At 31.5% G+C, this 24112-nt stretch overlaps 1 pseudogene across 1 annotated transcript in view; it reads left to right on the forward strand.

Annotated features, from left to right (window-relative positions):
- Nucleotides 1–24112, forward strand: part of LOC143246572 (solute carrier organic anion transporter family member 3A1-like) — a 57552-nt pseudogene that overhangs the window by 23533 nt on the left and 9907 nt on the right. The window contains exons 4-14 of the transcript XR_013026044.1: nucleotides 1036–1184; nucleotides 2570–2747; nucleotides 4162–4358; nucleotides 6077–6260; nucleotides 9828–10023; nucleotides 10709–10873; nucleotides 13036–13115; nucleotide 13309; nucleotides 18401–18518; nucleotides 21338–21506; nucleotides 23655–23842. The product of XR_013026044.1 is annotated as a solute carrier organic anion transporter family member 3A1-like (transcript). The remainder of the gene's footprint in view (nucleotides 1–1035; nucleotides 1185–2569; nucleotides 2748–4161; nucleotides 4359–6076; nucleotides 6261–9827; nucleotides 10024–10708; nucleotides 10874–13035; nucleotides 13116–13308; nucleotides 13310–18400; nucleotides 18519–21337; nucleotides 21507–23654; nucleotides 23843–24112) is intronic.

A 24112-nucleotide genomic window follows, 5' to 3' on the forward strand; every position in this document is an offset into this window, starting at 1 on the left:
TTTATTTGTAGAGATGTTTTTGCTGTGGGTGTGTAACAGAAAATTAGGTTATTTTCACCAACATTATGATGCAATTATTATTATGTGGATATGGCGTTATTCTCCTAATTTTGTTGATGTAATACTTTGTATTTGTCTAAAATCTTTATTTTATCATTTTTGATGTACGTAACCTAAAGGCTGATTCTGACCCTTATAAGTAGGGTTTCTAATTTTGTTGCACTTGTCTTTTATTCCTGTTAACTTTTTTGGCTGGAAATGTTGGAAACTTTATTCACATTTCTAACTTTCTACACTTGTTTAACCTGTTGACTGCCAAGTATTTCAGCTGCTGCAGAAACTCTGAACCAAGTTTAAAATACAACTCTAATGCTTCTTTGTTTTGTAACCTTTTTCGTGTTGCCATTTTGGATCGAAAGTGAAACAATATGCAAGTAGGTCAAATGCATGTATGGTGCTGACATCTAGCGTTGAAGTTAGGTATTATTGAGAACGAATTAACTCGTCCGTGGCACTGTGTTACTGAACAGCTTGGACAAGTTATCTCGTCTACGGCACTGAACAGGTTAAGAAGTGTGAGTGTAGTGGCCAAAACCCTTGGCTCTATTCTATTGGATACTACTATCTTCCATTTTTTTACATACTGCATTATTTGGCCTAATGAAAAAAAATGAAATTGCTCTAAGTCATCTTCGTTGAATTCTAAATAAGCTTCTGAGTCACCTTTGACTTATTACATGGAGGTTGTCATCTTTTGACCTTTTGACCAGTAGTTGTGAAGACATTTTGTTTTTCCAATCAGTTCTAGCCTTGCACTGTTTGGTAACTCCAGTCTGAACTAGGATTTTACTTGTTGTTTATTGTTTCACAGAATCAGGGATTACATTCCAATATGTTGTATAAGGAAACCAGAACTATTAATTTTTAAATGTCTCCATAGCTGTTTATTCTTATTAATGAAACTGTTTTCTTTCACAGAGAAATAACATGTTGAAAGGATCCCTAATCCTAAAAATAGTTTTTTCTTCTTCTAAGTGTGATCACCACTATAGAGAAGAGATTTTCCATACCTAGCCGTGTGCTGGGTGGAATTGCAAGCACTTTTGAAATTGGGAACTTGTTAACAATCATATTTGTAAGCTATTTAGGAAGTCACAGGCATATTCCTGTTTGGATTGGAAAAGGTATGACTACTTTAAAATTTGCCGTAAGCATTAAAATAGATGTTGTATAATATTTATCTATGGTTAGTTCAATTCAGAACATATTTTTGTGTAAACTGATTTATGCCATTATTTTGATGAAATCTATGAATTTGACATGTACAAATGTATAAGATGACAAATATTTTTAGCAAATAATAATAAGAAAATAGTTTGTTATCATTTGTATAGATATAGACCTGTCAGAAAAAAAAATCTCATAACAGTTTTATCATGTCTAATGTTTTTCTAATGTGGCTAAAATTTAGAATATGTTAAACCATTATAAACTTTTGGTAGTCATGCTAAAGATGTTTATTTAAGCCACATAAAAGTTTCATATACAGATAATGGTACAAATTATCTTATTAGTTTGTCTTGAAGTTTATATTAAATGGACTTGTTATTAACCTTCATGAAATATGCATAATGTGATAATGTAGGACAGTATGACACTTAATAATTGTAATTTTTGGAATGCAGTTATGCTTGATCAAGTGCATGTTGAGTTTTATTTAGAGTGTAAGAAAATGTATTAAAAATAGCAATAGAGTGCCTAATTTTAAGTGTGTGTAGTACATAGAAATATGTTGCAGATGAAGAGCAGTTAACCTTGATATATTTATAACATATTATAATCTACATTTTTAAATATGAGTTATCCCAGTTTTTATATCATGTATTATTGTTTGAACAATTTATTGTACATGATGCTAATATTACAAAAATACATACATTGTTATAAGATCTGTCTACATGAGTATTTTTTAGAACGAAGATCTTTCCTAAAGCTGAAAATAAAGTTTTATAAAGAAATATATTTAAATGTGACAAACCATTTGACCCTAATGACTAAAACTACATATTATCTATCTATGTGTTAACAGAAAAAATATAAAACCTGAAAGAATATTGTTGTGGCAGTTGTGGAATCTGGCAACGTTATTTTCTATCTTAAACAGTTTTGCCTTTTGTCAGAGGTACCTTGAGAAAGTAAACTTTAAAGATGTTTTAACATCATCCATTTATCCTTTAATATTTAGCCAAACATATTTTTGGCAACATTTTCCAATAGCGACCTAAATAAATAATTTCTTCTTACATTATTTCTTCCACATAAATTACTGATTTAGTTATATGTAGAACATGTAAGCTGGGGATAATATTATTTAAACTAAGTGATTTATTTAAAGTATTGATCATAAAAGCTAAGAAAAACACCAAACATTTACAGAAAAAAAGTAATAACATTTGATATGAAGAAATGAAATATTTCTTGTTTCATAGTATTGTTAATGTTTTTACATTCATGTGAGCTTTATTTTTGTAAACTTAAAATGCACTTAAAGCACTTTCCATATTTTCAGGCTGTCTTATAATGGGTATAGGTTCTCTAGTATTTTCACTCCCATACTTTCTGGATCTGTCAATTTCCAGTTATTTTAGTAAACTCGGGCTAAATGCTTCCCGCTTGTTGGATGAAAACACGTGCCGGATATCTCCAGTGGCCGTCCAGCCTGTCCATGCAGAACTTCCAGGTGGTAGGTAAGTTTTTTTTTTATATTATCACATATTGAAAAGTATCTTCTTTCCAATCTGATTGAACAACCATTACTATGATAGAGCTTGAATATATGGATTGTAAAAATTAATTTTGTAAGTGAGCCATTTTAATGTGTAGAGTAATTTTGAGTTATATATCATTGATTTGTAAAACAAAATTTCTGTTATGGTGTACAACAACCCATCTTTTTGTACTCATGTGAATTCAAGGTTTGTATTTTTAGTATGGTTCTTTATTGTAAGTTTATGTACAAGTATATTACATGTATAAACAAAACTTGTACAAGAATCATGAGTGAGGTCAAAACATAATTTCACAATCTTTGACATTTGTCACAATGTTATCATAAGTTATAGAGCATGTATAGAGTACCTTGAATATTTGAAACATAGTAATAATAACACTGCACAACAATGTTTTTGAAAAGTTTTGCTTCCTGAAAAGTTTTTGCTGATTGTGACATGTACCTGGTGGGTATACACAAATATAGTTTTGGTTTTGCTTCATCACTTAGGAACTCCAAGAAATAGACAGTTAACTGTTTACTGGCAATAATGTATTTAATTGCGTTTTTATTTCTAATACGCTATTAAGTTCAACATAATTAAAAGTGTTTTCGTTTGTATTCAATATCCGGTGCATCACGTTGCAGTGTCCAACAGTAGTCAGCAAGCATTGACAGATTCCAGTTGCCCTGATATCGTTTTTTCATTGTAGCAATGTCCTGGTGAAACTGAAGATTTTGATGAAACGGTACGTGATGGGCAAATTTGGATGTGATTTTTGTGATAAGCAGCCAAACATCTATAAGGAACATCCAACAGTGTTCAAAAAGCAAAAACTTTGTTGTGTAGTGTAATAAGTAACTAAATGTTTTGATTATAGTTAATTTGCAAAATATTTGGGGTTCAATTTCATAATTTTGAAGATATTGTGAAGGATTATAGATTTTTCTTCCCTCTTTATAAATATTTTAAAGATATTTTAAGAGTTATTGATAGTATTTTTGTTTTCTCTTATAAAAATTTGTTTATTGTACAGAATTTTTTTATAATTGAAATACTGTGCTCAAGAACTTACACCAGGTAGAGTTGCAAACATTCCTCAATACCTTTGATTCAAGGATTCAAAGCTATTAATTATATTGTGTGATGAGACTTAGAAAAATTCTTATGTTATATTAACATCTGCGACACTTTGAGGTAAAAAGTTGAATGGTCTTTTGACAAGCATATTCATTTTGAAAAAAAAATTAATTGAATAGCTTTTATTTAGGAAATTTGACAGCTTTGTAATTTGAGTAATAATTGAAATGGAAAAATGTTTTGTTTAATTAATATAATATGTTACAGAGTCACAAGTATTAATGTATGAATAACTTTTGATGTTCTACAGTCACTTTGCCATTCAACCATCAAGCCCTGATGTGACTTCGTCTAATTGTCAAGAGGGCACATCGTTCAATGCATTGTACATCTTAATCTTCATGATTTCCCAGGTTTTGATTGGCTGTGGAGGGTCACCTATTTTCACTCTGGGCACCACTTACATAGACGATCATGTTAAGAAAGAAAGTTCTTTGATGTATATAGGTGAGAGCTTCTCAATTTCAATGTATCGCAAAGACGTCTAATTGCACGTATTCTATTAATGTCAGATACTGTATACTGTTTGTTTTTTTATAAAGATTATGGAAAATGTTTTGAAAGGATTTAAGAAGCAATTTCTTTTTATTATAAATTTCATGTACCAGACTTCATGAAACACTTGTATGGTTTTTATACATTATACCAGTTTAAATTTCTTTTTATACTTGTATGAGAGGATGCTAATCGATTAGTTCTGTATAGTAAATCTAGAAACAACATTAACTAACCATTAATTATTTTTTCTCGTAATATTTTCAAAAGCAACAACACCAATATATGATCATATTACAAAACTTTCTATGAAAAAGAGATAAAAATGACACAAAACAGAAAACATACTGGCTTAATTTTTTTATAAAATGACAGCAGGTGTTTATATGACTATATTATATGGTAAAATATTTGGAAATTCATATCATTATATACAATGAGCAACTGCTTTAATGTAAAATAAATTAAAAAGCTCGTAGTGTTATAATTTCAGCTGATGTCATACGATTAGAGACTTGTTAGTTGATTAAGCTCCATACCTAAATCTTTAAAATGATGGAAAATATGACAGTGGAAATCTTATTTTAGTCTCTATAAAGTATCATGCAATGAAAACTTAAGTGTTGTTCTCTAATGGCAAATTTTATTAGATTTACACACACAAAAATTGCAAGTATTATTAAGGAAAGATAATGCCAGAATTAATTGTAATATGTTGTAAGATATGGTTGTAATATTTATTAAACTCTTATAAAAAGAAAAAGAAACAAGTGGAACACTTCCATGAATATTCAAACGAGGACAATTTAGCAATGTTACTATACATGTATATAATATGTTATGGGAAAACAGTGCAGTTAAGTATAAACAATTTGAAAGAAAGAAAAAAAAAACATTGTAATTAAGTTACAATGGTTTTGATAATTTAAGTTTGAGATCTCAACTGTATAATAATGAATATATTACATGTTTCTCTGAGTGCTCTCTTTTTAGAATAGCTATGTTTCCTTTGTAAGTTAGATTATTACCAAAGTAATTAGTGAATGTTGCACTTAAGCTAACTGGACCAAAATCGTGCTGTTTAAGATAATGAGAATTGTGACTAGCCAAACTGAAATGATCAATAAGTTACAGTTATTAAGTTATTAATATAAATAGTTATGTTTATGTGTAAATATAAATAGAAAGTTAAAGTATACAACATAATAAAGATATAAAGTTATAGAAATTTGATGTTTAATTTTGGGGAAAAAAAGTATTGTAATTTCAAAATTCCACAAGACTGGAGAGTGTTGTGATGTTACAATAGGATAAACAAACTGATGAAAAGACACTTATATTCTACACATTCTATGAGGTATGAAAATCAATATTAAATATTTAAATTTGGACTTTGTTTAAATGTATTATGAAAATAAAGCTGCTTCCCTAATAGGTAGTACTTATTTTAATATTTCAAAATTTGGACTTGTATTATCGATATGGTGTTCATATTTTTTTAATGAAAACACCAATTTCTTGCAATAATTAAAATCAAACATATTTAGAAATAAAGTACTTTTTGAAGTAAATTAAGGTACTACAAATGAATGACATGGATAGAAAATATTTCTGTTTTATATAAATGTACTGATACTTTATGTAATAGTTACATCTGAAATCTTTTACAGGGTGTATGTACAGTACGTCTGGTCTTGGCCTTGTTTTTGGTTTCCTTCTTGGTGGATACTTTCTTTCCATTCATGAAGATGCTATCTTATATGACACTGTGCCTTATGACATACATCCAGGCAGTCCCGTTGGGTTGGAGCATGGTGGGCAGGATTTGTTCTTTATGGATTCTTGTTAACAATGGTGAGTTTGGTTGCTAAACCTACTGTAGACTGGCTTTCTGGTTTTTTATTTGTGGCATATTTAATTAATAAGTTTTCATTTGTATATTTTTTTAACCCCTGTATTTTGAGAATTTATTATTTTAAAATAAAATACTTGTATGTAATTAAATAAGGATTTATTATATTATTCATATTTTAAACTTTCAATTGTTTTTTTGTAGTTATTTATCTTATTTTTATCTTTTGTGTTATTTCACTAAGTGATGAATAATTTGTGTAAAATGCCTGATCATATTTGAAAATTTATGAATTCAGAGTCAAGTTCATCCTTTCATTCCTAAACACTGACATAATATATATTTCATCATTAATTAGATTCTGTTTCTGTTTATTAGTCATTTGTACTGCCTATTAAATCGATTAAATAACATTCTGATTTCTGATGATTTCTTTGTCTCAGGTTTCAGTAAACAAACAGTTGATTGTGTTATTTATTATATGTAAAAGGTTACAAAACTACTCCCTTGTACCTTTTATCTGAAGAGTATACGATAGGTTAAGGAGGCTTTATAATAGTGATGTTCCAGGCTCCATATTGTCCTTGTTACTACTACTTTATACTACGTATTATGATTTTCTTTGGGTTAAGTTTCTGTAAAGACAGCAAAGAAAGTCAGTATCATTATTTATTGGTTCTTCATGATGGTAATCTTCTTACCATTTGTATTGTTTTATAATAGGTGCAATAGTAATTAGTATTTTAATCAACTGTATTTATGACTAGAATCTAAATAGCCACCTATAACTTCAGCTGGTCTTATACGTAAGACATCTTGTTGATTTTCTGATGCTTATATGTGTAATAGTTAATACATTGGCGGAATTCAGTCGGCTCTCTTCATTACGTGATAGTATCCAAGGGGTTTGTCCTTATTCGTGGCTGATCTTCACAAGCACCATTGTTGGTTTTCCCATTTTTCTTTATATTAAAAAAAATTCAAACAAAGCTTTCAAACTGGTCTTTTGAACTTCTCTTTACTGTCTTGAGTCACTTTCTTCATGTTTATGTTTATTCAAAGATATAATGTTCTTGTCAACCACAAATACAGCCACTTTCTCCTTGTGTATATTCATTCAAAGATATAATGTTCTTGTTAACTGCAAAAACCTTGACTGCCTAAGACCAGATATAGCTTTGTGTTAAGCATGATCAGACTGTGAATCTGATGATTGAAGGTTCTTGACCCATTGCTGCAAAAACACCCTCTTCGCTCTGGAGATGTAAGTATGCTATTTGAGTGATGATTAAACTCCAGAATTCAGTCAGGTGAAGATAACTTAATGTTAGTGGTGATTGCCTTTCACTAGTTTTTTTCCTTCTAATCTTATCAGTTCAAAATTATTGATTAGTATATGCAGAGAGCCATTTATGTGGTCTTGTACAGATTTTCTAAACCAAAGAAGCAAATATTTGAGTCCCTTTGAAATTGCTATTAGGCTTATTGTATAGATGCTTGTTAAACTTGTTAACAAAATGTCTTATATTTACACACTTGGATGCTTTTATGATTTGAATTGATTTCTTTGGGAGAATGCATGATGTAATTTCTTGCTGGATTAGCATGTCTAGACCAATTAGCCATTTTTTGATTTGATCTCGAGGTGTTTTAATGTCAGTTGTTATAATAATTCAAACATTTCAAGCATTTGTTATGAGCTATTTAGCAGAAACTTTTAAGAAGTTAAATAGTGTTTTTACAAGGTACTTTGCATTATTCTGATGTGTATTCTTGTTCTGAACAGCATTAGTACACTGATAATGGACATGGACTTTCAGGAGGAATTTGTGAGAAGGACAGTTGAGCAAGTTATTTAACATCCCTGAATAAACTTTATAAGAAATTGTTTTTCTTTATTTATTTCCCAAGTTATAAAAAAATGACTAAAATTATTTAAATTTTTATGTTGTAAGTTTTTCATCCTGCTTACGTGTGTATTACAACCATTACTCAGAGATACTAACCTAATACTGTAATTTTTTGTGTAGCTGTTGGAAATTGTCAGACATTGTATTGAGGCTATTTTGTTTTAGGTTTTTTTGCCAAAGGAGGAGGCTAAAAAAGTTCCTGAAACAGAGAACATTTCTGTTCTTTTATAGACTTTTGGTATGCATCACCCAGAATGGATGATTGTCATAATATTTAGTATGGTAACTCAAAACTGTCCAACAGGGTACATGAGTTGTTTTGTTCTAGGGTTTATATTGGAAAATGGTAAAAAAAAACCCCAAAAGAACTAAATAGGGCAATTTCCACTTTTTTATAGGATCCTGGCTTCCATCAGTCATAGTTGGCTGGTTCAATAATCATAATTTTTTTTGTATAGTAACTGGCAACTATCCAATGATGTATATAGAATGCTTTGTTTTAGAATTTTTTCACACATGGGAGATTAAAAATACCATGAAATAGGGCACTTTCCCAATTTTTATTTTCTAGACTTTTCACTTTCAACTTAAAGATGCAGTTCTTAATCTGTTAAATAAGTAAATTAGTAGTTTTCACAAAGCAGGGTATGCAATTAGCATCTGATGAAGTCATTAGGGATTTAACATCAGAAGAGAGAAGGAAGGGAAACATTATCCATAATTGACATTTATACAGTTTTCACTTCCTCAGTAGGCATCTTCAGTCAATTATCATTAGTATTTTCAAGTTGGTAGCGAGATGAATAATTTGTGTTAGTATTCTATTCATTGCTTTGGAAATAAAAACTAATGTAGCCTCACATGCTTCATATAGTAAATAAGAAATAAAATCTGAATCACTCATTTAAATTGCTGAGCTCAATTTGCTTTAGGTTTTTAAAATTCAAGAGAACATCTTGCTAACGTTCTTTCTTGGAATTAAAACAAATTATTTATCTCAAACTAATTGTAGTTCTTGCTACGTCTAGTCTCACTAATTTGTGGAACTTTCTTAGAAGGAAAAAACTAGGTGTTAAAATTTTTACTTGTGATTTAAGAAAAAGTAGATAGTTATATTTAATTGGAATTGTTGAATAGAGAACTGACTATTTATGTAAAAGAAAAAAAGCAACAAACTTTTCTGAACTTATCTAGTGTCATTGTCTAAACATATTCTTTGTAGAATTTTTTTGACATTTTCAATCAAATTAGTATGCCTATCTTTAAGAAAAATCTTAATGTAACACTTGAATAAGATAAATATCTGCTAAACCAGATAAAGATACAAAAATTTGTATATTAAAGAATGACATAATAACAAGAAATAAATTAGAATTCAAAAGTATGCTACTGTATAAAGATATCTTTGTATTTCTTTGTACGATCGATCCATTTTAGATATGTTGTTAAGCTGTAGTATCTTATCTCTTGAATAATAGCGTCTGGGATTCTGACGTGGCTTTGTTAGAAAGTTTTTATTTCACTGTGAGTTGCTAGTAGGATTAAGTGTGTTGGTGTTTTTAAGTTCTCAGTAATTCAGTTTCCAGTTGTAGGTGGATGAAAGCATTTTCTAAACATCTACACACATATACATATGTATACATATTTTTTTTTGTATAGATTTCTATTCCATTTTTTGCATTTCCAAAAACACTGAAGAAAGAAAAAGAACGCTTGATTTTAGAAACTCATGAGCTTTCACCATCAAAAGAGTCCCATATTCAAGAAGAATTACACATGCCTGGAGAAACACAGCCGAATCCTTCTGTTTCTAAAGAGGTTGAAAAGAAACAAAAATATGGAAAAGATGTTAAAGGTTTGTTTAATTTCCAGTATTTTAAAGGCTTGTGCTAAATAGTGATGGTTATGCAATTTTTCAACATTTGGATATTTGGAACATCTATTGGTATCCTAGATTTGATATTTATCATTTAATAGTACTATGAGATATAACCAGCTTCATTACAATAGTGTTTTTGGATGATATAATTCTATTTTGAAATTAAAAGCCTTTATTTTTCAATATGGGAATTGTTTTGAATTACTTGGTTTCAGAGTCAGTTGCTGCCCTAAATAGTCTACACTGTGGAATATTTGGTTTCTTTGGATAACATTGAAGGATTCTTTGAATGTTATGTCCATTTGGTTGTAAATGGTTTAACAATCTTGCTGTATAAATGTTTTTTTTTGTAAAGGCTGTAAAATGATCCTCCAACTACAAGTTTATGTGTGACAGCATTGTACTGTCAAATGCTTGAGAGTTTGATGTGAACTACATTTATTTGTCGTAAATATGTAACACATGGTTCCTTTCTCACATCTGTAGAGATGCCATTATATTAATGGACACAAATCATTTGTGGAACAACATTTTGTAGCATGTTTTATAGACTTTTCAATACTAATTTCTGGGAATTCCAAAGTAGGAGAAGTGATGTGTTATTATTATTTGTCTGTTTTTGTGCTTAATGTTGTTTATTTTCAATTTTTTTACTTCTCAGATATTCCAGCATCTATGTGGCATCTAATAAGTAACCCAATCTATATAATCACCTGCCTGGGTGCCTGTATGGAATTATCTATTGTTAATGGCTTCATCATTTTTCTTCCAAAATACTTGGAAACACAGTTTAACCTGGACAAATCTGAAGCTAACGTGTTCACAGGTATGGTGAGAAACGGTATCAGCATCTGTTAATACATGTTAGGCATGGTAAGAAACGGTATCAGCATCTGTTAATACATGTTAGGCATGGTAAGAAACGGTATCAGTATCTGTTAATACATGTTAGGCATGGTAAGAAACGGTATCAGTATTTGTTAATACATGTTAGGCATGGTAAGGAACGGTATCAGTATCTGTTAATACATGTAAGGCATGGTAAGAAACGGTATCAGTATCTGTTAATACATGTTAGGCATGGTAAGAAACGGTATCAGCATCTGTTAATACATGTTAGGCATGGTAAGAAACGGTATCAGTATCTGTTAATACATGTTAGGCATGGTAGGAAATGGTATCAGCATCTGTTAATACATGTTAGGCATGGTAAGAAACGGTATCAGCATCTGTTCACACGTGCTGTTATTGTAAATTAATCCTGAAATTGAACTGTTTAGGTTGTCAAAGTGTATTAAAGAAATTTCTTTTCTTTTTTTTTCCAATTGCCAACATATCTTAAACATATGTATTATAGTTAAAACATGCTTATATCATAAGTTGGGTAGAAGCTGGTCCAGCAGAATGAGCCATTGTTTATGACTTCCTGTGTAGTAAGTTGGGTAGAAGCTGGTTCAGTACAATAAGCCATTGTAGAATGGCTACAAGTCTCACAAAGTATGTGGTTAGCAGGATGTAGACTCACTTTCAGACTGCCAGTACACTTGGCTGGAGACCTGAATAGGGGAGACCATTGCTGACAATGCTGAAAGTCTCCAAGGTGATAACAGTTTGACACAGTAGGTTCAATATAGTTAATTGGCCTCACCTTTCTAACAGAATAAATAGTTTAAAATAGAAACTGACAATAAATAAGTAAGCAAGTGGTCACAAGGGGTTGGACTTAAGGCTACATGACCAGCAGTGTGGTTTCTCATCTCCTATTCAGAAAACAACCCACATTAAGCAGTGTCTGTACCAAATGGACTGGCCAAATGACATGTAAAACACTGCAAGGATACTCAGCTGATGACCAAAAACAGAGTGGACATAGAGGATTTTTTGTGAGTTGTCTCTCATTTATAATTAAGCCTGATTATTATTAATTGTAATTTTCACTGAAGATGTTTAGCTACTCTTGTGGTAAACATTACTACATAATTGATCACAGATGAACCATGCTTCAAATTTCAGCCAGATATGAGACAAATACACATTTAAAAAGTACTCTGGACCAGACATAACCAAACTTTTAGATATACAAAATACATATGTGTGGTGCTGAGTGTGGAGGCATACTGACTGTAAACAGGAATCAGTATTGGTGGTCTTACTAACTTTTTATGTACTGTGATATGGCACTATAAATGCCATATGTTATAAATGTTCAATAGGACAATCATTAGTGTTACCGTATGTAGGTACAGTGCATCAGAACTTTCTTCTGATGGATGTTAACACATACCTTTTCCATGCTCCAATATTTAGCAACATCCTGGAAAAAGATGGTGTTGATTGAATGGATTTGGCAACACGCTCAGCAGACTTTAAACTGATTGAACATGCATGACATGTTCTCAAGAGATCCTTCCCTCCCCCATGTATTGTTAATGAACAGGAAGAAACTGTGATAGAGGCGTGAACTATAGTACCTATTAAACTCATTGATTCAATCATTTTAATTTTGTCTCATCAATATATGACTTGCATTGTGGTCCAAGACTGTCATGCATCTTTATAAGTAAGAGTTTTTCTGATTGTTCACTGGGTTGCAAGTTTATTACCAAATGAGCACTTGTGGGCATGGACTTCAGTTATTAGATATCTACATATATCTAATGATTAGTTTTTTTTTACATTTGTTTTTCATGAAATAAACTCAGGAGTGCTTCTGATATAGTATTTTGGTACATGTATACATATATCTTACAAGTCTGATAGCAGGCTTGTTTATACATGTTCAGTCAAATGTATAATATTTAATTAAAGTAAGATACATAGTTTATTGCATCAAAATACATACATTTTTTTTAAAGTAGTTAAGACAATAGTTTGTAAAACACATTGTAATCAGTAACTGTATATCACTGCTTAATGCTGAATAAGGCTTATTAAATTATATTATCTTTAGTCAACTTGTAAAGAACTTTTCTGTTCCCTACCATGTAGGTGGGATTGCCATTCCTGGAGCATGTATTGGGATTTTCTTAGGAGGATATTTATTGAAGAGATTTCAGCTGAGGCCAAAGGTGAGAATGTGGGTTTCAGATGTTAATTTTTTTTCTTGTTTGTTAACTAATAAATGTCAGTCAGTCAGTAGAACTACATGGAAAGGTGGTAAATGAAGAATATTGTTTCTATAGTATGAAGGATTTTGCACATTCAAGAATTTACAAGTGTTCATATCTTTAAACCTCTTTTAATTTAATGATAGCCTTTTAGGGTTATGGCTTCTGTATCCTATCATGTGTGCATTCTGTAGTTTTTACTTGCATATTTGTTGTATTTGTAGAAATGCAAAATAAATTTGTGAAAGTGCTATGGTTACAGATTTCTGTTTGCTTGCTTTTAAATTTATTGAAGATGTATCGTATGTAATGACAGTAAGGCTTATGATCCTATAACAAGGGAAGATCTTTGTACTTCTACATATCTTACTGTTAGTATCTTGTTACAATATTTTCTGAGCTCAAACACACAAACATGAACTATTGGATTTATTTGCATGTATATCATTCAGACTACACTACATTTCTTAGTTGATTATGCGATAAAGCCCTGCTGAGAATGTTCTCTGTTTTTCATTATCATATATCATGTTGACTTTTATCTGTTTAAGGAATATCAAAGATAATGTGAATTTATGTTTATAAGGAAAAATTAAAACAAGAAATTTTATATTCATTTACTGTGCAGCAGAGTGGAAATTAATGTATTTCAGTTGCAAGTCCAGAATTAGTGTTGGGGGGGGGGCAAAGTTTTGGAAAGATGGCAAAAAATATGCCAATTCAAGTATCTACATTATGGGTGCCACAGGTCTGCATTAGGACTTCTGATGGGGTTCAGGAGCAATTCCTCTGGAATTTGTATATTTTTGTGGCATCTAAAATGTCATAAAATTATTTCTTATAATTTTAGTGTTAAACTTTCAAGAGTGGGATTTCAAAATATACTTCATATTTCAAGAAATCACAATAAAATAACTACCTGTTTGTGTGCTAAAATCATCGTGACATTTTCTTTTATTAACTTTCATGTGGGGGGCATTGACTCCTTATGATATATATATAAAATTTGTCTTGTTACCTAATTATTCCTAATCAATCTCTGGTATTGAAAAACTCTAAAATTGACTTGGAGAAGTGATTTATTTGATTTTCTAATTTTGTTTCTTATTGTTACTGGTGAGGTAAATGTATGTAAAACTTCAATTTAACTTGACAATCAGGAAGACGGATTTTTTTTTTTTATAATAAAATGTTTTGATGGCAGCAAAGTAGCTGTAATGTGATGCACACATTACTATGCATCAAAATTAATTGGATGTTATTTTAACACTTTGCATCCTTTGACAATGTGAGAAATAAAATAATTTTTTCTTTAACAACTGATTTTTATGATGATTTAACTTTAAAAAATGTAATTTTGGTTAATCAGGAAGTTTACTGGTTTCTACTGGTTTCTTTGATTTTCGGTGGTGATTGATACTTTGTATGATCAGAAATTGTTTATAGAATTTCCTTGAATGTTTGTATAAATATTTTTTGAAAAATCTGAGAAATAGTTTATAATCAACAATAAGAAATATAAGAAATAAATCACAATAATTTATGTTTCTTAATTAATTTGCATGTAATTTCCTTTTAAATGAAAGTATACTTAAAAGTAGAATTATTATTTTAAAAATTTGTCTATGATATATTTTGAACCAACAAAAAAGTAACAATTTTATTACATTCTTGTGTTGTTGAATAAGTGTTAGACAATAGTATCATTGATTTGAGTATAAATCTAAAAAAAGCATTTGATTGTAGACCTACATACATAATTGCTGATATGTTGCTTCAGTAATGTCATGGTTTAGGTTCAGAAAGAATGTGCTCTGATATGTCCATTTTCATTTGTTTAATATTTTGTTTTCAAAAACAACATAATATAGTACCTTTAATGATATTTTTTAAACTATTGTTCAGTTAATGTTTCCTAAATTATAAGATCCCAAATGGAATTTCTGATTGCAATTACCCAGTCTTGTTTTTTGTTATTGTGACTGATAGATCCATACATTTATTAAACTTCAACAAAGGTGACATTACATTTAATATGCTTTTATTTTCATTATTTCTTGCTGTAAAATATATATGTATATTTTACCATCACCTACCCAACTGCACAGAAGTAGCTTTAATTTTTAATAGCATCTTTTGTATCTGTTAAAGAAAGCTTTTCATGTTCATGTTAATTTTTGATATAACAAACAAATTTTTGTACTACTTTTAGTTATTTGAACATATTATATGTAATCTAAACATTAATCATTCTATCCAATTCTAGTAATTTTCATAAAACAAAATCTCAAATTCCTACACGTTTTTGGTTATTTTTATAGCTTCTTAAAGCTGTTAATTTTTGGTGTGGATTATTATCTAGATTTTGTTTTGAACTACTGTTCAATTTCAAGTGTGTCATTGGTATCTAATTTATTACATAATTAGTCTGATTGTTAATATCTTTATTATTACTATTTTGCATGGTATTTTTAAATTAAAAACTGTGTGGATCTGGTATAGTACTTACAAGATTAGCTATTCTTGTCGAATACTGCCCTTCATATGGAAATTTTTTCTTTTTACATGTCACAAGCCTTCTGCTCCCTCCTATTGGAATCCAGTGATTCCAATATGTCTCTCAAGTAAATCATCATGCATTGGTTATCCATATCCACCAATAGGAGCTTGAGATACTCACATGACATGTGGGGCTCCCTGTATATGCCTCTACTGCACTATTATTTCTTATTTGGCAGCACTTGTGCTTGGATGTGTTCCTTTTTGCTTGTTTATAGTTTCACATTTGTCTTTAGTTTATTCATGAAGTGGTCTTTAGTTTTTTCACTTTTAGTTTCAATTAAGACTTTTCTAACTTCCCTTTATTCCAAGTTTATTACAGTTGCATTGTTATTTATATTTTTAATTATTGGTTGTATGTTCCTCATTATGAATTTCAAAGCTCATGCTACCACTTTGGGGGTCACACCTGCGATTAACTCTGTGTCTCAGGTCTCAGGTGCAGGTGGCCCAGTGGGGTGATTTATTTCTGTTTGTTTACTAGGAGACTTAACATTATATGGGTCAACCTCTGTCTGTGGAACTCACCCCATTTCCTCCTGAACAAGTTGTGAGCCTTTTCAGGTGGGTGAGGACTTGGATCATCTATTTCCATCATCTGATTTTGCTGTATCTTCCCATGCCTCACTTGAAGAGTCAGTTAGGACTAATACAATCTTTTCAGATCTAGTGTCTCAGATTTGTGACATTTCAAACCTTTTCCCTATTCCTGTAAACTGCATTTTTCCTTACTACATGACCAATCCTCTCATCCATAGTTGGACTTTGCCCCTGGATACTTTGGTACATGCTGACCAATTTGTTTCACACGTAAATGACAGGATTAGCATGCATTGTCCATGTGGGCTTTGGATCAGTTCTCTCTTGCATATCATTGTGCAGATTGTCCTTTTCTTGATCAACATTTGTTTGGTTCCATTTTAGCTTTTTTGGGTGTGGCCTTTGAATCTTCTGTAAGCCTAACACATACCCAATATTCATGCCTTCATCTTACTCTCACAACTCTTACAGTATCTCTATACCATTCATCTCCTCTCTGAGGCCCTCCATCAAAATTTTGAAGGTTTTTTTTGGGACATCCTCACCCTTCTTTTTGTCCATGTGTATCTTACTCTACTGTGGGTGTTTTCACCAGGCTTATGGAGGACCAAAATGGATGTCCCCAATGTTTATTTCCACATCCCTATATCACTACAGTCATTATTTATATAATCTTCAGTTCATCCACTATGAGGTAGTTTATCAATTTTGTGTCCTACTCTTTTGGACATGCTTTTGCTCTCCATTTTCTTGCTGTAGGGTGTCAGTTCCACTGTTATATGGATAATTGGCTTCTTCTGGCTCATCCCAAACTAAAGTCAGTCAGCCACACTCATCAGTTCCTTCTAGTGACTGCTCAAGTGGACTGGTTAATCAAATTGGAGAGATCCTTCCTCTAACCTACCCAATATCTTGTCCACTTGGGTGATTTTTTGACACTCATCTTGCTTGGGCACAACCTTCTCTATGACTTTGTTCTATAGAACTGTTATTTCTTCACATTCTTTCAGCTCCCTCACATTTTGCTCACAAAGTTCTAATGCTTTTGAGGATGTGGTCTTCCATGACATCACTGGGCCCCTTTGGTCACGTGAATATTCTTTTAGAGGGCTTTTCATGATCAATGAAATTTTGCTCAAGATCCTTTACCAGTTCATGTTACCCTTAGTCCTATCCTGATGGATGATCATCTTCATCATTGGTTGCACAAGGCCCATATATCAACATGTGTCATGCTTTCTTCTCCTTGTCAGGGTTTAAATCTTTTCACAGATACATGAGTCAATCACCACGAGGCTTTGAGTCATTGCTCTGTAGATGAAAGGTCTTTGTATGTCAATATCATTGAGTTTTTTGTGGTCCGTTGGGCTATAAATCACTTTGGCCTGGCATGGCTAGGTGGTTACAGCATTCAATTTGTAATCTGAGGGTTGCAGTTTCAAGTTACCATTACTCCAAACATGCTTGCCCTTTCAGCCATGAGGGGAGGTATACCTTTGTCATTCCCTTGCACCATTCCCATCACCGAATTAATATAGGATTGTAGATAATCTTGTGAGTGGAGGGAAGTACCATATTGGAAGTTATAAATCCTGCTATACTGAAAATGTATTTCCTGTGGGTACTTCCCTCCACTTGCATTCCCCAACATTTCTTCCCACTTTACCAAACCTCAAAGTGATAGTCTGATAGAGGCATAGAGGATGTCAATTGCATCAGGTATCACGACACTTGTATTGGTGGACATTTTATGTGAGAGGCATGTTGGAATGATTCAATTTCAGTAGGTTAAAACAGAAGGCTTGTGGCATCTATACAGAAAACATCTGCATATATGAGCAGTATTGGATGAGAATAGCTAACCTTGTGAGCAGAAAGAAGTACCTCTCAGAAATAACATTTTCATTATAGGAAAATTATAACATCAAAATGGAAAATAACCGGTAATGAAGAAGCTTCAACTGTACATGTTAAAAGTTGTATATTTTTAGCTATCAAAATAAAATTATTGAAAACTTTGTTTTTGTGTTTTATGCCAACAATTTTGTAGTGTTTTTAGCTAATATATTAATTGATAGGAAATATATATATTTTTTTTTTACAAATCTGATGTTAATTTAGTGAATCATTCTTATGTGATATTTTAGGAGCCATCCAGTTTGTGTTATTTTTTAATATTCTTTCAATGGGATTATTCATTCTGCTGTATTTTCTTGGATGTGATAATATAAGGATGGCTGGTGCTACTTTACCGTATTTCAACAAGTAAGTACCAAGCTGTTGTTGACTCAATACAGAAAACAAAAGAAAGATTTTGGCAAAGTTCAGAGTGAAATTTTCTTAAATTTTTGTCATGATTTTGGAACTCTATCTCAATTAAAGCACATTTATTGCAAAACTGAGTAGCTCATGCCAGTGTAATGTGCAGTAGGAATGTATGAAAATATGAAAAGATTTAGTTCTTACATTTAATTACCCTTGTTTCATACCCAGAATGTTTTGCACAATATTAGTGAAAAAGTGAATTAGTTACTTTAACATTTGTTTGACTTTCTTATTTAAGAAGTATAATAAAAAAACAACAACTTTTAATTTCATAAAGACAAGTGGGGATAAATATATATGTAGCTTAGATAGTTATATTAATATAAAGAATTTTAATTCTACAAAATGTATTGAAACAAGAAAGTCAAAACTACGAAATCTGAGTTACTTAAATTCAAAACTTTTTATCCCTAATTTGGCTCAGACAAACAAAATTATAGTGATTTTTCAAAATAGGGATAACTTTTTTTTAATTGTAAGAAACTCAATTTTTGTTGTTTGTTTGTTATTAAGCACAAAGCTACACAATGAGCCATCTGTGCCCTGCCCACCAATGCTATCCAAACTCATTTTTAGCAGTATAAATTTGCAGGCCCCAGCATGGCCAAGTGGGTTAAGGCATTAGACTCGTAGTTTGAGGGCTGTGGGTTCAAACCCCAGTCGCACCAAACATGCTCGCCCTTTCGGCTGTGGGGCTGTTATAATGTGATGGCCAATCTCACTATTTGTTGGTAAAAGAGTAGCCCAAGAGTTGGTGGTCAGTTGTGATGACTAGCTGCCTTCTCTCCAGTCTTTCACTGCTAAATTAAGGATGGATAGCACAGATAGCCCTCATGTAGCTTTGTGTAAAATTCAAAACAAACCTAAACTCTAAATTTACTGCCTTCCCAGCAGTTGAAGACAACCTGTTCCAAATGCCAACCATCCTGTGAGAAAAGTAAAACTGTCTTGACTGATGATGACTCCTACCATGCCAAAATTGATACTTGTTTTCCCTAGTCCTACTATTCTCACTTTTTAGTATGAAAAAAAAAGATGCATCAACACTATTAATTCTATTTACTTCTTAAACACTTCACTCAGGTCCCCTCTGACTTGTCTGTTTAAAAAAAAAGAACAGTTTGAAATATCTCAACCTTTTCTTGTATGATAACCCTTCCATCCCAGGTACCATTCTGGTACCTCTCCTCTAAACCTTTCTCAACAATTTAATGTCCTTCATAAAGTAAGGAGCTCAAGACTGAACACAGAATTCCAAATGTGGTCTAATAAGTTACCTATACAATGACATTAAATCTTTTCAGATTTATGTTAAATATTTCTATAGATACCAGTAGCAACAGCACTCTGCTTTGATGACTTAAGAGACTCATCAATCATTATGCCAAGTTCTTCATGACAATGCTATAATTATCCCATCCTAATTATATTTATAAATGAAATTATGATAAACCACATGCTTTTTCTTGTATTTATTATAATTGAAACCCATCTGCCATTTATTTGCCCAACTCACGAAATGATCTAAATCATCTTGTGAAGCAGTAGCATTGTTCTTACAGCTAGCAAGACTCAAGACCTTAATATCATCAGTAAATGTAAGTAATTTATTAACCATTCCTTCATTTATGTCTTTGATGGAAATCAAAAAGAGCAAAAGTCCTAAGACTGAGCCGTCTGGTACCTCACTTATAGCATTAATCAGATTTGTCTGAATTCCATTTGTAACAATCCTCTGCCTTCTTCCACCCAGCTACTCATCTTTCCAGTCAGCTAACTTATTATCCCCCACACCTACCAAGATAATTAGTTCACAAGTATTTTATGTGGTACCTAGTCATATTTTTTCTGAAAGTTCAGAATCTGTAACCATACCCTTATTTACATATGTAATAACCTCTTCAAAGAATATCAATAGATTTGTAAGGCAATCTTTTCCTTTAGTGAAACTATCCAATAAAATTGTAAACCTTATGAAAAGGCTTGGCAAATCATCCTTTATCAGACTTTTTGAAACTTTTTCCCACAACTGAAGTACGATTGACGGTCCTATAATTACCGTAACAATTTTTATAACCTCCCTTAAAAAAGAAAACAAAATAAATGACATAGCTAACTTCCAATCCTCTGGTACCTGCCCACTATTTATGGACTTACAAACAAAGCAGCAAGTGACTCATACACCAAATCCTTGATTTCCTTCAAAACTATTTAGTAAAATATTATCTGGCCCAAGAACCTTATCATTCTTTAAACTACCTAGTTTTATTTTAATAAACTCAAAGTTAATGCAATCATCTTGTTCCTTTTTGTTTCCATCTATCAACTGTTTCAGATATGCAACAGTGCTTAAATCTTTATTACATCTATGTACTAAGATCATTGAAATGTCAGTTACCAAATATTTACTCTGATAAGGTTTTCTTACAGTATGTTTTTAAAGGTTTAACACTGAAGCACCTACGGTGTGTAATATGCTCACTCAGCTCCAAAGTTAAAACTGAACTTTCTATTTCTACAATATTTTTTTACAGTTTGTTTTTATTTTACAGTTTTTGAGTTACTGTATTTGAAGGATCTTTAACCACAACCTTTTTAATTTAGTTTCTTTGATAAAAATAAATAATTCTTAAAAGTTATAAATAATTCTAGTTCATAAAATTATTTGAGATTTTTCTTTAGGGCTAGTTCTCTGACAGAGATGAACAAGTATTCTGTTTTGTTCACAAAGCATCTAGTATATGCCTTTTTTTTTTCAGCACTGAGCTTGAACACTTTCAAGTAAACCTTACTGCTGATTGCAATCTTGGCTGCCAGTGTACACCTAAAGAAATTGAACCAGTTTGTGGGCAAAATGGAATAACATATTTTTCTCCCTGTCATGCCGGATGTCGAATTGAAAGTGGTCGTAGTCAAGTGATAGGAATAGCTCAGGCAAAGAATTTCATTATATATACATATATATACACGCATTACATCAGACAGTTAATTCTCTTGTTACATATATATACACACATTACATCAGACAGTTGATTCTCTTGTTACATATATATACACGCATTACATCAGACAGTTAATTCCCTTGTTACATATATATACATGCATTACATCAGACAGTTAATTCCCTTGTTACATATATATATACATGCATTACATCAGACAGTTAATTCCCTTGTTACATATATATACACTCATTACATCAGACAGTTAATTCTCTTGTTACAGATATATACACGCATTACATCAGACAGTTAATTCTCTTGTTACATATATATACATGCATTACATCAGACAGTTAATTCTCTTGTTACATATATATACACTCATTACATCAACAGTTAATTCTCTTGTTACATATATATACACGCATTACATCAGACAGTTAATTCTCTTGTTACATATATATACACGCATTACATCAGACAGTTAATTCTCTTGTTACATATATATACACACATTACATAAAACAGTTAATTCTCTTGTTATTTTTGTGTAAGCAAATCTCATTTAATTTTTTTTATCTGATGAAGGTATAACAAACTGGTATTTTTATTTAAAGTTTTCTGTATTTTAAAGTCATTCAAAGGTAAAGTATTAATACATTCTAAATAAAAGTAAGCTGTTGAAAACTTATCAGACATTATTTTTTTTACTTCTGAAATAAATTTTGTTCACTGTTTTTGACTGGTGTGCACAAGTTTATCTTGTATATGATATAATTAACACAGTAATAATTATACCATCATATTATCAAAATCTAGTTAATCCAGTAATAGTCCTATCTTTGTATTTCAAAAATGTGTCATAATTAACCAAGTAATAATCTCACCTGTATACCACACAAATGATATAACCAATCCAGTAATAATCTTGTCATTATATTACAAAAATGGGTCATAAATACCCCAGTAATAATCCCACATTTATACAAGTAATCGTCCTATCTTTGTATTTCAAAAATGTGTCATAATTAACCAAGTAATAATCTCACCTGTATACCACACAAATGATATAACCAATCCAGTAATAATCTTGTCATTATATCACAAAAATGGGTCATAAATACCCCAGTAATAATCCCACATTTATACGACACACGTATTGTAATTAATCAACTAACAACAGCACCTTTATACTGTTGAAATATTTTATAAATAATTCATTAATAATTTCACATGTATAGTATGAAAATGTTTTGCAATAAACTTGGCAGTTACCTTTTGTCATTAATATTTGGTTGTACATTAATGTAAGTACAGTGTAGGTGATTAGTGTAATGCATACAAGTTTTCTTAAAATATTATTCATATGTACATTTTTAATTTTAATTATTACACCATCAACTATATGGAATTTGTCAGTAGAGAGTTTTCTGAAATAGAGCAGTGATTTTAATATTTAAATAAAGTGCCACATGGAAGGAACATATGTATATATATTGAAACTGTTTTAAACATTCACATTTGTTCATTTATCTGTGAAATTGCTATATGGAAGGTACACATTAGCACTTATATGGGTACATTACCATAATACACTGTTAGAGTACGCCCCCAGCTAGTACAGTGGTAAGTCTACGAACTTACAACGATAAAGTCAGGGGTTCAATTCCCCTCGGTGGGCTCAGCAGATAGCCCGATGTGGCTTTGTTATAAAACACAGGACAGCGGTATGTCTACGGATTTACAATGCTAAAATCAGGGGTTCGATTCCCTTCGGTGAGCTCAGCAGATAGCCCAATGCGGCTTTGCTATAAGAAAACACATACACACTTTTGAAGAAACATGTTTCTGGTTACTGTAACAACCTTGGAAGAATGTATCGAACAGCTTTATTTAAGTTGTCACTTCATGTATCATTAACCTTTCAGTTAGGACAATAGGCTACGTCATTTCATAAGATTTGCCCATATACCGTAGCATTGCATGCTTCTACAAATAAAGTATTATTAACTCATTAATGTTATTTTAATTAATGGCAAGAAACATTTGTTTGTTTGTCTTTTTAAAGTAGTGTAACTAATATTTGCACAGTGTTTTGATAAATACATCTGCTTTGTACAATCTGTTGTTACAGAACTTTACAAGCTGTGCCTGCATTCCAACCAACAAGACTGTTCGCGAAGATGTAATGGCTGTGCCCCTTGCCACCTATGGATCTTGTCCACAAGTCTGTAAGGCTATGATTCCTTTTATGTTGCTTCTTTTCACCATGACATTGGTTGTTTCAATCATGCAGATGCCTGTCTTAATGATAACCCTCAGGTAAATGACCAAGTCTCTCTGAACATTCCAGATAGTCACAATGACTAAGTCTCTGTAAACATTCCAGATAGTCACAATGACCAAGTCTCTGTAAACATTCCAGATAGTCACAGTGACCAAGTCTCTGTAAACATTCCAGATAGTCACAGTGACCAAGTCTCTGTAAACATTCCAGATAGTCGCAATGACCAAGTCTCTGTAAACATTCCAGATAGTCAGATAGTCAATGACCAAGTCTCTGTAAACATTCCAGATAGTCAATGACCAAGT

The sequence above is a fragment of the Tachypleus tridentatus genome, chromosome 3 (assembly GCF_004210375.1).
Source record: "Tachypleus tridentatus isolate NWPU-2018 chromosome 3, ASM421037v1, whole genome shotgun sequence".
Taxonomy (NCBI): domain Eukaryota; kingdom Metazoa; phylum Arthropoda; class Merostomata; order Xiphosura; family Limulidae; genus Tachypleus; species Tachypleus tridentatus.